Source organism: Stenella coeruleoalba (genome assembly GCF_951394435.1).
Source record: "Stenella coeruleoalba genome assembly, chromosome: 15".
Taxonomy (NCBI): Eukaryota; Metazoa; Chordata; class Mammalia; order Artiodactyla; family Delphinidae; genus Stenella; species Stenella coeruleoalba.
Genome location: NC_137161.1, coordinates 32971970 through 32986922, shown reverse-complemented (window position 1 = coordinate 32986922; position 14953 = coordinate 32971970).

Here is a 14953-nt window from a genome sequence, read left to right as displayed (position 1 = left end):
TCGGATGGGTTCCATTAGTATCTTACTTTTACAGATAAGGAAATTTAGGCTTAGAGAGGTTAAGAAACGTGTTTATTAGAGGAATATCCAAAATAAGAATCGTTAATTAACTGACAAATTTTATACATTAATGATTAATATAGAAGTTATAAATTATATTGATTATTGCTATATTGTTGTTATTAATATTTATTAATGTTGCAGACCTGTTTTCTTGTAGAGTCTATGTCAGTGAATTTGAATGGTTCTTGTGGCCTCTGCACCATCCCCCTCAGCCGTGTCTGTGCTGACAGACCCACATTGAAGTTGATCTTAAACTTAGTTCAGGTAGCTTAGGAAAGACCAATTGAATTTGAACGTCATTGTAGAGCTGAGTATTTATCAAAAGAAATCTTCAACTTCTTGCACACATATTGAAATGCTGATATTGAGAGAAAAATTAAGTGTTTGTACTAGCAATGTAAAAAGGATAATTCTTTTAAAAAACAATGATATTGGAATCAAATACCTACAACTGATACATAGACTTTCTGGATAATCCTGTCAGGGGGGAGTGGGCAGTATTTCAGTCTCTTATCCCTTCCACTCAAGGACCTGCGTTTACTCTTTCCGTTTACTCACTCTTTCCACCTTCTCCTAATTTAGGACACTTTCTCATTGTCTCTTGGGATTTTTTCTTCTCTGTGCTCCATAAGCTGTCAGTCCTGCTGCATCTGCCTCCTGCTATGAGGGCATGATCTTACTTGCTTTTCTCTTCATGTTTTTTTCATTTCTTGCTCTGATAGTTTTTATTTCTATTCCTTTTGGTATTTAATCTTGTTTTTTCTAAATTCTAATTTAATGTTTAATTATTTATTCAATTTATGTACTACCAATTTATGGTAATCTAGTTTTATCCAGGGCCATCAAGAATGATACCATCGAGAATAACACCTGAGCTCTTCACTTAGTTGCTTTATTGTTTGGAGATAGCCTTTTGGCTCATAGGCAAAAAATAGTCACAGAAATTAAACCATGAAATATAATTTATGGTTTTCTGTTTAAAATACAATTTTAGTCGTATGTATTTTTTGTATATTTCTGTGTATGGAATTACATTATACTAAACTGTAAATTTTTAAAATAAAACTTTTGTCTGTTGTCTGTGTAGTGATTTCATTATGTTCTTCTGTTTCTCACTTCAATATAAAATTAGAGAAAAAATTAACCCCCAACTAAAACAAAACTCACACTTTAAATATAGTAAACTAGGAAATGGGGAGGTGTTGGTTAAATGGTACAAATTTCCAGTTATAAGTTCTGGGGCACTAATATACAGCATGGTGACTATAGTTAACAGTACTGTATTATATACTTCAAAGTTACTCAGAGAGTAGAGCTTAAATATTCTCACCACATACACAAATAATTATGTGTGGTGATGGAGGTGTTAACTAACCTTACTGTGGTAAACAATTCCCAATATATACATGTATCAAATCATCATATTAAATTTACACAATGTTATATGTCAATTATATCTCAATAAAGCTGGAAAATGTTTAATAAAATAAAATATAGGAAACTATTATATATATGTATATATATGTAATACAGAAAGTCAGCTTTACTACGGACTACTGATATTACTACTAAGTCTTTATAAAGTAGGGCAGTTAAGTGTCTGGCATTTTGGCCTAAAGGTCAATGACAGCTCAATACATAGAACTAAAAAGTAACAGTGCTTCCAACAGACCATTTCCTTAACATTTTAAGACAGGAGAACACGCAGCTATCAGCCTTTGATCTCATTTTCTAGAACATGACAGGTGTCAACAAATGAACAGATTAATCTGGGATGAAGGGTGGAGAAAATGCAGAAACCCAGTAAAACAACAATCCCAGATATAAGCTGTTAGGATACACATAGAAAGTAGTAGTGAAGCATATTTGCTAACATATTCAGCTAGGGGAGGGCAGGGGGCAGAGGAAACCTAAAAGTTCTACGGTTAGTATTTGATTTATAATAAGTTAATTCCCTGTTTTATAAATTGTATAAGTTAATTTCTATCTAATAAGATTAACTAAATAGGTGGGCAGGTCATATGTCTGAGGGATTGGGAATCTCTGTCACTGGACTTTTTACCAAAATTAGGAAAAAATAATTGGAAAAGTAAGCCTGTAACAAGAATCCAAGTAAGTATCCGTCTATGAGCCCTAAGTCTCTTGCTTGAGATTAATTCCAATTTTTATCTCTTCACCCTTTTTATTAGAATTATTTTTTTTAAAAACTAGTCAGGTGTCTTATCCCAACTTCTGTAGTCAATCATGTAAATTCTAACAGAACAAAACAGGAAAAGAAAGGATTGTAAATAACCTTGAATAATTAGCCAGTTGGCAGTGTGCTTAAGTTACTTCTTTGAAAGCATCAATGCTAACAACAATAGCTACTAATATCTACTGTGCAGTCACAGCGGAGCTATGGAGCTATACCGTGTATGGCTTTTTTTTTTTTTTAATATATTTATTTATTTATTTTTGGCTGTGTTGGTCTCTGTTGCTGCACGCGGGCTTTCTCTAGTTGCGGTGAGCGGGGTCCACTCTTCATTGCGGTGCACAGGCCTCTCATTGCGGTGGCCTCTTCTGTTGCGGAGCACGGGCTCCAGGCACACGGGCCTCACCAGCTGTGGCATGTGGGCTCAGTTGTGGCTCACAGGCTCAGCAGTTGTGGAACACAGCCCGTGGCAGCTGTGGCACACAGTTGCTCCACGACATGTGGGATATTCCCGGACCAGGGCTCGAATCCGTGTCCCCCGCACTGGCAGGCGGATTCCCAACCACTGGGCCACCAGGGAAGCCCCTGTGTATGGCTTCTTATCTTTTGATTGATCCTTTGCTGTGGAAGTTGTGAAAGTAAAAATGTTGCCCCTAGAGGGTAGTATTGTCTCGCCACTCAGGCTTTCCTTGGTTAGTTGCAAAGCGGTGCAGGTCGGGCTGTGCTGAAAATAGGCACATCCTACCTCTGCTAAAGATTCCTGGATCCTGGTTTTAGGCTTTTGAAAATTCTGCAACCCACTCATTCTTTCCCACTTGTCACTTCTATTTGAAGCATAAGCTTTTTGAAAAGAAAACTATCCCAAATCTATTCGTTAATATTTTCTGTTAATAGTCTATTGATAAACATAGAGATATGTTTACCCTCTTCTTATATTAGACATACAATAAGGTATAGTGTTTGTTACTTATATTAAGTTGTTCGATCTGGGATACAATAAACTTGAGTCACTTTCTGTTTCCTGGGACCAGAAGAAAATAATTATAGTGCAAAGAAAATAGCTCTGCAAGTGGATGGGTCTTATATAAATAATAATTGGAAGTTAAAGCCAAATCAGGAAAATGAAATTATTTCTCTCCTCAGGAATCAAGGAGAGTTAAGTTTTGTAGGAGTGAGCTTTAATTACTCATCCTAACCCCAAAGGTATTTTGAATACTTAGTAACACAAATAAGGTACAGGTTTAAACCATTGTAATAACTACATGAACTAACAGTCTAAACAGGAAGGAATAAAGTGATCGGGTTTAGATTTGAAACACGTGTACCCAAGAGAGGGCATTAGTGGTAGGGTCAAGCTCTTCAGGGCCTGCAGAGATGAACTCTATATAAATTCTATAATTTAGATTGCTCTTTAAATTATTAAGAGATCTAAACTAAATTCTTTTTTTTGTCAATTTCTAGTGCCAGCCTTTGATTATTCCTTTCTGAGAATATGTGAACAAGTCTTTAGCTAAGAGTTTATAAAAACTCATATAAATGGTTCATTTCTTGTAGGAAGCTTCAAAGGAAGTAAAAACAGTCACATAGGCAGGCATTATCTACAAACAAGGAAGTGAAAGAGTTGGGTTTCATACTTTTGTCCTATTTTCCCTTAGTAATAAAAAAAAAAATTTTTTTGGCCGTGCCACACATCCTGTGGGACCTTAGTTGCCTGACCAGGGATTGAACCTGGTCCCACAGAAGTGAAAGCACCGAGTCCTAACCACTGGACCACCAGGGAATTCCCAGTAGTAAAATATTTTTAAAGTAACAGCAGGATTTTTAACATTATTTAGTGTATGACTTGCTTTATTTTTTGTTCCATTTCTCCTTGTCAAAAATTTAAGAATCTTGTTTTCTATAGCTTAGAGAGACCTATTTTAATGTTATCATCTAACTATCCAATCCATTTCAGGACAAGTGACTGAATTTGAAAGATGATAAACACCTTCACATCCCCCTCCCCAATGGAAAAAATTTAAAGCAATACTGTGGATTCTTTCAGTGGTTTACTTCTGAGAGAAACCTTCAAATGTGAGCACAAGATAATTTTTTTCCTCCATAGAATACTCAGCACTTTAGTTAATTTTAAAGGGGTTATATAATACCTGCAAAGTGAATACAAATTTGAGAATTTTGTTTTTTAAAGTGTTTTTGAATGTAATAAATATTCTTCAGCTACTGATTTCCTATACGTACCTCATATTCCTCGAAAACTTAATAGTTAGTCCTCATATTTTTAGAAGCCACATCTCCACACAACTCAGCATTATTATTTATTTTTTTTTCTTTTGGCTGTACTGCGCAGCTTGCAGAAGCTTAATTCCCTGACCAGGGATGGAACCCTGGGCTCTGGCAGTGAAAGCACCAAGTCCTAATCCCTGGATCACCAGGGAATTCCCAGCATTAAGTTTTTTTTTCAGTTAAATCAGGTTGTTTAATAACTTTAATTCTGGAGCACGTGTTCATATCTAGGAAAAGGTGGTGTAGGGCTGAGAGGCTCAGTACTAGTAGAGAAAACAGTTGTGTTTCTTGACGAAATTTGAGTTAAACTATGACTCTTCTTATATTTTGAACAAAATACAGGGCTAGATCCCTTTTGAAATATTCTTCAGTCTTTACCCAGTCACTAAAACTGAGATTTTTACCCAGTAAAACTGGCTGTTACCAAAGTATATCAACTTGTATACAAATCAGCCACAGTTTGGAATAGGTTTTCTGATACTAAAACCACCCTCTGATATTTGGCTACCGCCACCTCTTCTATGTTTTGTCAATTCCAAGCCCATTTCCCAGGAAGCAAATTAAACTAAACATATTATTTCCTTTCTTCCACAATTAGAAAATTCTTCTATACCACTCATGTTTAGATTGTAGGGAATCTACATGTCTCTGTTCTCAGAGAGCTTACATTGCAAGCTGTCTGGACTCCAGCCCCTAAAAGATCAAAAGCATCTTCCATGGAATGTTTTGCAGACTTCCTATATAATCCAATGAAAGCTATAAAAAATAAGCAATACAAATTTTGGTAAAATTTCAAGGGATTTCTATAGCCCAGGAGACCCACTCACCAACCCCATGGTCATAACCATTGTGGGCAATGCTCACTCACACTTCTGTGTTCAGAGCTCAGGTTGTGAGTTCAGATGTGAACTCTTTGCCACGTTCACATCTTGTGCTTGTTCTCTATGGCCCCTAATTTAACATATTAAGCAGAGAAGAAATGGGGATAACACCTCAGCTTTTAAAGGTGTCAACCTAGCAACCAAGAAATTTCAGTGCCTCACTCTTCTTTATTCATCACCTTGGTGAAGGGGTGTGTCCTTCATCCCAGACCCTTCACTGAGAACCTCTCATAGTCCAGCTGCTGTTTGGGTAACCTCTGATGATACAGAAACTATAGCAAAAAAGGCATCTTTCTTACTGTCTCACAGTGAAGGTGTCAATGACAAAATGTGAAAAACTTCCACAACCGAAATGTTAGCTAAGAGTCTTTTTCACTGAGAGGTTCTCCGAACATTCAGAGTCAAACGGATGACTTGCCTCTTTTTTTTTTTTTACAGCTGGTTTTCAGTGTCATGACTAGATATCAGCTCCTTTTGCTAGAATACTGTTTATACGATGTTGTATCGCTGTCCTATTGCTATTGCAACACCTTACCACAAACTTAGTGCCTTAACACAAATCTATTATCTTACAGGTCTGAAGATCAGAAGTCTAACACGGATCTCACTGGGCTAAAATCAAGGCATTGACAGGGCTATGGTCCTTTCTAGAGGCTCTGGGTAGCATCTGTTTCCTTGCCTTTCCCAGATTCTAGAGGCCACCCACATTCCTTGCCTGATGCCCCTCTTCCTCCATCTAAAAAGCCATCAGGATTGCTTCTCTTTGTGCCTTTTCTCCATAGTCACATCTTCCTCTGACTGACTCCATCTGCCTCCTTCTTCTACTTTTAAATTCCTTCTGATTATGTTGAGCCTACCTAAATAATTCAGAATAATCAATCTCCCAATTTTAAGACCAGCTGATTAACAATCTTAATTTTCCTTTGCTGTATAACCTAACATATTCACAGATTTTGGGGACTAGGATGTGGATGTCATCGGAGGGGGGATGACATTTTGCCTGCCAAACCTGTGAATACAGTGCTTCTCAGGACTGAGAAGGAGAGCCATTTTCAGTACTTTAGATAATAGACCTTCTTTGAGAAAGAGAAGTTTTCAGGCTATCCAGTGTTTTCAATATATCTAGAAGAAGTCTGTTGAAATTATTATTTGTATATGGAAGTAAGGCTAAGGTTCTCGTCTTAATGAATTATTCAGTGACTTTGCAAGTCTGTGTATTAAAAATAGTTTCAAGTTAAATGTCAAAATCTCACTCAATTTTTTTAACCTTTTCATTTATTTTTATGTCTATCTTATCAAGTTATATATATATATAGTTATATATATATATATATGGTAACTAATTCCATTGTGTAGAAAAGCTGATGATGAAAACAAATATGTACACTCTACCTTTCCACCCCTAGGCCCATGCTCCAGAGCAAACCTGGTATAGCTTTTTTTAATTCTTCTGATACTGACCTCTATAACTTCAAATAAAACTAGTATGTAGTTTTTATGAATTAATATTGCCTCATAACTTTTTAAGTATGTAGTAGGTGAGCTGGGTAGAGTGCTTTGGATAAAGGTATATCAGTGAGGATTTAGTTACGGGAAATGCAGACCATTCTCGGCACATTAAAAAGAAGGATTGTAAAACAGAGATGATTGTAATATTGTTGGAAGGGCTGGAGGAATGGGCTGCATGCTGGGTCTCCAGGGCTGACTCCCAGAAAAACACTACAGGCCTGGCTTGCCAGGGGAGCTTCTACCCCCACAACAAGAAAGGTGGAGAATTGGGGCCTGCCAACATCACACAACTGCCTCTTAACAACTGCTAGAATGTTGCTGCAGAGAAGTTAAATTAAATGTCTCCTCAACTACATGTGCCAGCAGAAAACAGCAAGAAGGAGGAAGACGGCTCTCCAATTCTACCTTCCAAATCTAATCAGTGGACTCCAATTCACACTCAGAATTCAAGTGGCAAAAGGACTTTGGGAGGGAATTCCCTGGCGGTCCAGTGGTTAGGACTCCGTACTTTCACTGCCATGGGCCTGGGGTTCCATCCCTGGTGGGAAAACTAAGATCCCAAAAGCCACGCGGCACAGCCAAAAAAAAAAAAAACTTTGGGAAACGTTTCTTTGCTTTCCAACCTCTGTATTATAGGAAGGCACACTAGGAGGATGGATTGGGTGTCGGGTATCACAATCACTTTATTTACTACCATTCACCTCTTTGGCTAGTCACTATGCATACATGTTCATTCTACCCATTCATAAACATCTGTATAACAACGGCAACTTAACATGACAACGTAAAAAACATATTTCCCTTCTTTATAAAAGGAAGCTATAAAGATCTATCACTCACTGTGTGGTGTTTATTCCTACACTCTGCTTGATAACCTCTATCCAAAGGACTAAATTATCAAGTTGACTACTACCAATACATTTTATTTCAAATAATAGGGGAAGTAAGGGGGGAGGCAAGTTGCTTAATGTACAAATACAGGCCTTCTTTCTGCAACTGGTCTTGAGGTTCCAGTTAATATTTAGAACTATCTTTCTCCATTCCCATTCTGTATTCCCTTTTTACTCGGTCAGCATCTCAGCTGGTCTGGATTCTCTACCTGGTAGGATGACTCAAGGCTTCATCCTGAGGTGTCTGAGCCCATAATGATCCTGCCTATAGTTTCTACCACCTTCTATTAGTGGATGTGAACATATTAGGAACTGCCCTAGAAGACCCTCTAAGTTCTGGAAATGTCTTCCATGCCCCAATTTATATCAGTGACCCAGTTTTCTCCTAATTATCAAGTGGAAGCCCACTAATCCTCTTTATGTTTTCTACATCATAGGCACAAGAGCCAAAATGTTTAGGTGGTAGTTTCAACATCCAGTTCAATGGATTCATTGTCCTGTCTTCTGGTAGAAGTATTCCTCCTTTGGATAGTAAGACCTCTAGCTAGTAAAGCCCAATTTTATGGGCATGCAAAGCAAAAACTTTATGAAGGGATCATTAGAAGTAACTGTGACAAGGTGTTCCTAGACCTTGGTTCCTAGACCAATGTGTTCTGGCTGTGTAAGAAACAGCACAATAAAGTGGTCACTGGCTTGGAGAAAATAATTCATCCTGTAGGACAGTACCCCAGACTTGCTAGATATTATCAACTAGCTGGCATCATAACTGATTTTTCATTGTCCATTCCAGTGTTCCCTCAGGCCAGATGCTCTTAGGTGATGGGGTACATGGTAAAGACAGTACCCATGAACTTCAACCCATTGCCTTACTTCTTCAGTTGTAAAATGACTTCCTTGGTGAGAAGTAATACGTGGGATATCGTGACAGTAAATAAGTTTAATAAATTCACATATGGCATTGCTGAAAGAAGTAAGGCAGCAAGAGCAGACCTATCCAAAATAAGCTCACTTCTTCCAGAGAAAACAAATTGCTGCCCTCTTGCGGCCCAAAGTAATTGATCTGCCACCAAGTGGCAAGCTCATCCCCCTGAAGTTTGGCACTGTGTTGTCTCAGATAAGTTGCTCTGCTGTCAACTTAGACCCTCAGCAATGGTGATAGTCTAGGTCAGTCTTGGTGAAGTTCATGTTGTTGAGCACATGCCTAACTGCAACCCCAGACCCCGTGGTCACTTTGTTCATGAACTCATTGGCCAAGGGCTGAGGTGGCTGTAGAAAGAGACTAGCTGACATCCACGGAATAGGTGATATCTGTTTAGTTGCAAAGCTCCTTTGGTGCGCATTCATGTGGACCCAGGTGTACAGAGTACACCCAGACTCAGAGTACATTCTTAGAAACTTATTCACAAGCCTGTTCCCCAGACTGATGTTCATTCATTCAGCAAATACTTATTGAGTGCCTGTCAGTGCCAGGTACTATTATAGGAAAAGGGGACTTAACAGTGAAGATAATAGTTAAAAATTCCTATCCCCATGGAACTTACATTCTAGTGGGATGAGGAAACAGACATAAACAAGATGAATAAACTATATAGTATATTAGATTGTCAACAGAGAAACAGAGATGGAAGATAGGGTTGGGGAAGTGCAATTTTAAACAATGTCCAGGGAAGATGTCACTAAGAAGGTGATACTTGAGTAATGACCCAAAGGAGTTGAGGGGATGACCCATGTGGCCCTTTGACTGAAAAGCAGATCAGAGAGGAGAAACAGCATGTGCAAAGACTCTCTGGTAGAATGTGCCTGGTTTGTACAAGGGCCAGCAAGGAGACCAGTGCGGCTGCAACAGAGTGAGTGAGAGGAATGAGCGCAGTAGGAGTTGAGGTTAGAGTGTGAACATGGGGCAAGATATGAAAGGCATTGTAAGCCATTTCATGTATTTTTGCTTTTATTCTAAGTTAAGCACAGGCTTGACCATCTTGTTTCTTATACGTCCTGACTGGCTAAGCCACATGATGTATGCTTGAAGTTATGCCCACTGGGGAAAAAATCCTTTTCCCAGTGTTCTTCAGAACACTGTGTTCTCCTTAGAGATTCTGTAATATAGCAGCACGCCACTTTTGGCTAGTGCCAGATGTCATGCAGAACCACCTATAAGCCAGGTTCAAAATGTTTCTTTCTCAGCTGAACTACCCTATGAGGCCTCAGATATGGAAGGGAGAGAGCAGTGTGACAGGACCAGACTCACTGGGAGTGTGAGTCACATTCCTGAAAACATACTGGGCCTTTGGGACCAACTCAAGCCTGTTCTTCCATACACCCCTTTCACTTTATGATGAATGCCGCTACACCCACTCAACATTACGGCTTGGTGGATCGGAGAATACCTCTTAGTGTCCTGTGGCCAGTAGATGAGGGCTCAGTAGAGGGCTTGGAGCTGTTTCTGAAGAGGAGGAGTAGTTATTGGCTGAAGAGGACCAGGACTTCTGCCAATCCTGGAGGCCTATGTCGTGATTGGCCTATGAGGACCTGCCGGGACCAGGTTCCATCGAGTAATCTGACACAGAAACTTAGAGCACCAACATCACTAAGATGTTTGCACTGCAGCCTGAACCAACTGGCGAGCCTTCTCTTGCTCTGAGCCTATTTGGGTCCTGGATCAAATTCCAGTGTGGGGGGTGGAATTTTCCCACACAACCAAGCAAGTCTCTGGACACCAGTAGGGTATCCTACAATTTGGCTCAATTCTGACACTATCAACCTGGAGATAGTATCAGATTCCACAGGTGAAGTCCCATAAGACTGCCCTCTACCTCAGATACAAATCCCAAGCCCAGGTTGTTACCTGTGCCTCTAGTTGGCTATAAATCAGAGGTTCCCACAAATCCTTTCCTTGGGTGTGAATAATTAGCTAAAGCTGCTCACAGAACTCCAGAAACCCATTTACTCACTAGATAACTGGTTTATTGTAAAAGGATATAACTCAGGGACAGCCAGATGGACGAGATGCATAGGGCAAGGTACGGTGAAAGGATGTGGAGCTTCCATGTCCTCACCCCAAATCTCCACATGTTCGCCAATCCAGAAGCGCCCCTAACCCTCTCCTTTTGGACTTTTATAGGCTTCATTACATAGTCGTGATTGATTAAATCATTAGCCATTGGCCATTGATTCAACCCCCAGTCTCCCTCCCCTCTTTGGAAATCAGGGGGTAGGACTGAAAGTTCCAACCCCCGATTGTGTAGTTGCTTCCCTAGTAACACTTAGGTGTTTTCCAAAAGTCCCTTCAGTAACATAAACCCCGTAGTGATGGAAAGGTGATAAGACACCCATTTCACTTTTATGGCTCTGAAGTGATTTCGGGAACTGAGGACAAGAGACCAAGTATTATGACAAAAAAAATGCTCCCATGTTTTTGCTTATTGCTCAGGAAATTCCAAAGGTTTGGGAAACTCTGTGCCAGAAACAGGGATGAATATATAATTCATAAATCACAGTATCCCTGAGCCACACTCAAAACTAAAAGTATTATGGATTATACTTATTGTATAAGTAGCACACCTAGTGTGTTGTATCTGGCTTCCAAAATCCAAAGAAGCAGGACAAGTATTGTGACTCTTTCAGAGTGTAACGGGGTGCAAAGTACAGCAACTTGTCTTTCACTTTGCAGGGTATATTCTGATATGCTCCTAAGTACTGGAATCCAGAAGCTTCACTGAGGAGACAGACCCCTGAATTTTTGTGGGATTTACCTCCAAGGTTATGGTATGGATGACCTGCCAAGGTATCTAGGGTAGCCAGTATAGTCTGCTCACTTATCATTCTATCAGCATGATGTCATCAGTGTATGGACAAGAATTGGCATCCCATGGGATGGGGAGATGGTCCAAGTCTCTGTACACTAAATTATGACAGAGAGTCATAGCTGTCACGGACCTGAGATAAGACAATGAAGAAATATTGTTCTTGACAGGCGAAAGCAAACTGCTGCCAGTGTTCTCTTATTAATGAGAGAGAGAAAATAGCATTTGCCAAATGTATAGCTTCCTGCCAAGTTCTAGGGGCTACGCTGATTTGCTCTAGTAAAGAGGATACAATTGGAATTGCAGTTGCAATTAGAGTAATTTAAAACATTCTACTGCTGTCTTTCTAAGACATCTTCTATAATAAAATGAATTAAATAGTGCACTTTATCTTCCAAAAGAAATGGTGGCAGTAATCTCTGTGATTCCTCCAGCAATGCAGCATTGCCTTTGGTTTACTATTTTGGCCTTACGATACTATGATAATAATATATGGCCTTCCTATCAGAATAGCCTTGATCCACAAATTAGGGAGCCAAGTGGAGATTTTTTAAGTTAAGTATGTCTGCTCCAATTAGGCATTCAGGAACTGAAGTAACTATAGGGTAGGTTCAGGGACCCATTGGTCCACTGTAAGATGGACTTGGGCCCAAAATCTATTTATTACCTGACTCCAATAGCTATACCCCACCCTCCACTCAACTGTATTCTACAGTGATATTCTGCTCAATATCCTCGAAGTTCATCCATTTTGTTGCAAATGGCAAATTTTCATTCTTTTTTATGGCTAGGTAGTATTCCATTATATATACATATATATTTTTGGCCTCCCCATGGGGCATGCAGGATCCCATTTCCCTGATCAGGGATTGAACCCGCATTCCCGCTCCCTGCACTGGGAACATGGAGTCCCAACAACTGGGCTGCCAGGGAAGTCCCTATTTTTATTTAGTTATTTATATATATATATATTTTTGGCCACACTGCACCACATGCGGGATCTTAGTTTCCTGACCAGCGATCAAACCTGTGATACCTGCATTGGGAGTGTGGAGTCTTAACCACTGGACCACCAGGGAAGTCCCTAGGTCCCATTTATTTATTTGTTCTTTTATTTCCTTTGCTTTAGGAAACAGATCCAAAAAAAAATACCACTACGATTTATGTCAGAGTGTACTGCCTGTGTTTTCTTCTAGGAGTTTTATGGTTTCCAGTCTTATATTTAGGTCTTTAATCCATTTTGAGTTTATTTTTGTATATGGTGTTATTAGAGAATGTCTTCTTTATTCTTAATTTTTATCCACTTGACTACCATGAACTGAGAGAAGTAAACCAGTCTCTTACTACTTGACTTCTGCATTTCCTGGTTTCTCTTATAGTTTCTGCTTCCTAACGCTATTTGCAACATATCCATAATTATTATATAATTTTATGAACTGCTCTGCCTAGAATTATAGAAAATATTCTTTGTTTAATAAAGCTTTGCCTTGACTTCAGTCTCCTTTTATATTAAGATGAAACCCTTGCTTTCTGTTTGTATTTTCCTGGTACACCTTTTTCCATACTTTTATTTTCAACTTTCTAGTTGACTTTAAGTGCATCTTGCATACAAGAGTTTGTGATCCCATCTGAAAGACTTTTGTTTCAATAGGCGAGTTTAGCCCATTTGCGTTTATTGATTTGACATATTTAGGTTTAGGTTTACTTCTGTCATGAATATGTTAGGCTCTTTTCTTACTTCTAAAACTTTCCACAATATGTTTTCTTGTTTTGCTTTGTATGTTTCTGTTCTAAAATTTGTACCTGGGATTTATTTTAATCAGGAATGGTAAGCTAACAGACATGAGGCAACTGCCTTTGAAAGAATTTATTACTTACACTTCCCAAGAGAAGTGGGCAATACCACACCACAAAGGGCCACAGGGGTTAGCATCAAGGCTGGTCAGAAGGCGGGAGCAAGGGGGAAGCCTAAGTGTTTATTGCTGTGGTTGTGGGAACTGGTGAGGTGAGGATGTCCCCTATTGGGCAAGAAGTGAAACATAGATACTGGCGTTTGTTGTTGGAAGGTTTGTAATCAGAGAAAGCTGGATCCCAGCAGAGATGTAAACAACTTTGGACATTAGTTTGGCCTTGTGATTAATGGATGCCAAGTAGACAACAGAGGATCTAAGAAACACAGAAGAGTTTCTTCTGATAATTTAGGTTTATAATTTCATCTAATAGTTTTAACATCTGACCTTTTAAACAGTATCTGTTATTTTCCTCTTTGAACAATGTATGTTAACATAGTATATTTATACTACATAAGTATATATTATATAAACATATAGTAGATGTGTATACTATTTATGTAGTATATTTCCTCTTCCTTCTCTCTCTCGTCTATCACCTTACTTTGTTTGATGTTATCTGTGCTGACTTTTGTGAAATGTACTTTTTATACTATTAATAGATTTATCATCTTTAAATACCTTTTAACCCTCTATCCCACAAAGACATCATATTTACACTACTATCTACCTTTTCCTTCCTTCCTTTTTTAAAATCAGGACTTAATATTTACATTCTGTTCTATGGCAATAATCACATTTATTGGTCCTACAGTTAAACGTTCAGTGTACATTGCCTTTTTTTTTTTTTTTTGGTTTTAATTTTCCAGTCATCTAGTTTGCTGTAAGTTGTGTTTTGGTTTCCCCATGTCCCTGGTACAGAAGTGACATCCATGGGACATGAAGGCAACATGTGCCTTGTGAGGCAGTAGGGTGGTAGCAGCTTCCTCTTAAGGCCAATTTCAGAAATTGCTCCTTGAAGCTTATCCTCTTAACTCACCAGCCTTCCAACAATCCTGTGAGCTAACGAAAATTCTTTCAAAAATCTCCTTTTTCTGCTTAATCAAGTGAGTCAGTTTCTACTGTTTGCAACCAAGAGTCTGCAAACCACAGTTCATGGGCCAAATTGGACCCACTATCTGTCATTATTCAATGGATTAAAAAAATTAAAGATTATCATTCTAGACACATGAAAATTTTATGAAATTAAAATGTCAGTGTCTATTAATAAAGTTTTATTGGCACACAGCCACACTCATTTGTTTATGTAGTGTAACAATGGCAGAGCTGAATAGCTGTGACAGAGGTCATATGACCCAGAAAGCCTAAAGTTTTTCCTATCTGGCCCCTTACAGAAAAAGTTTGTTGACTCCTGGTTTGCAACTAAGAAACCTGATCTAAACATCTGGGTATAAAATTATTTTTTAAAAGTTTTTGTGGGCTTCCCTGGTGGCGCAGTGGTTAAGAATCCGCCTGCCAATGCAGGGGACACGGGTTCGAGCCCTGG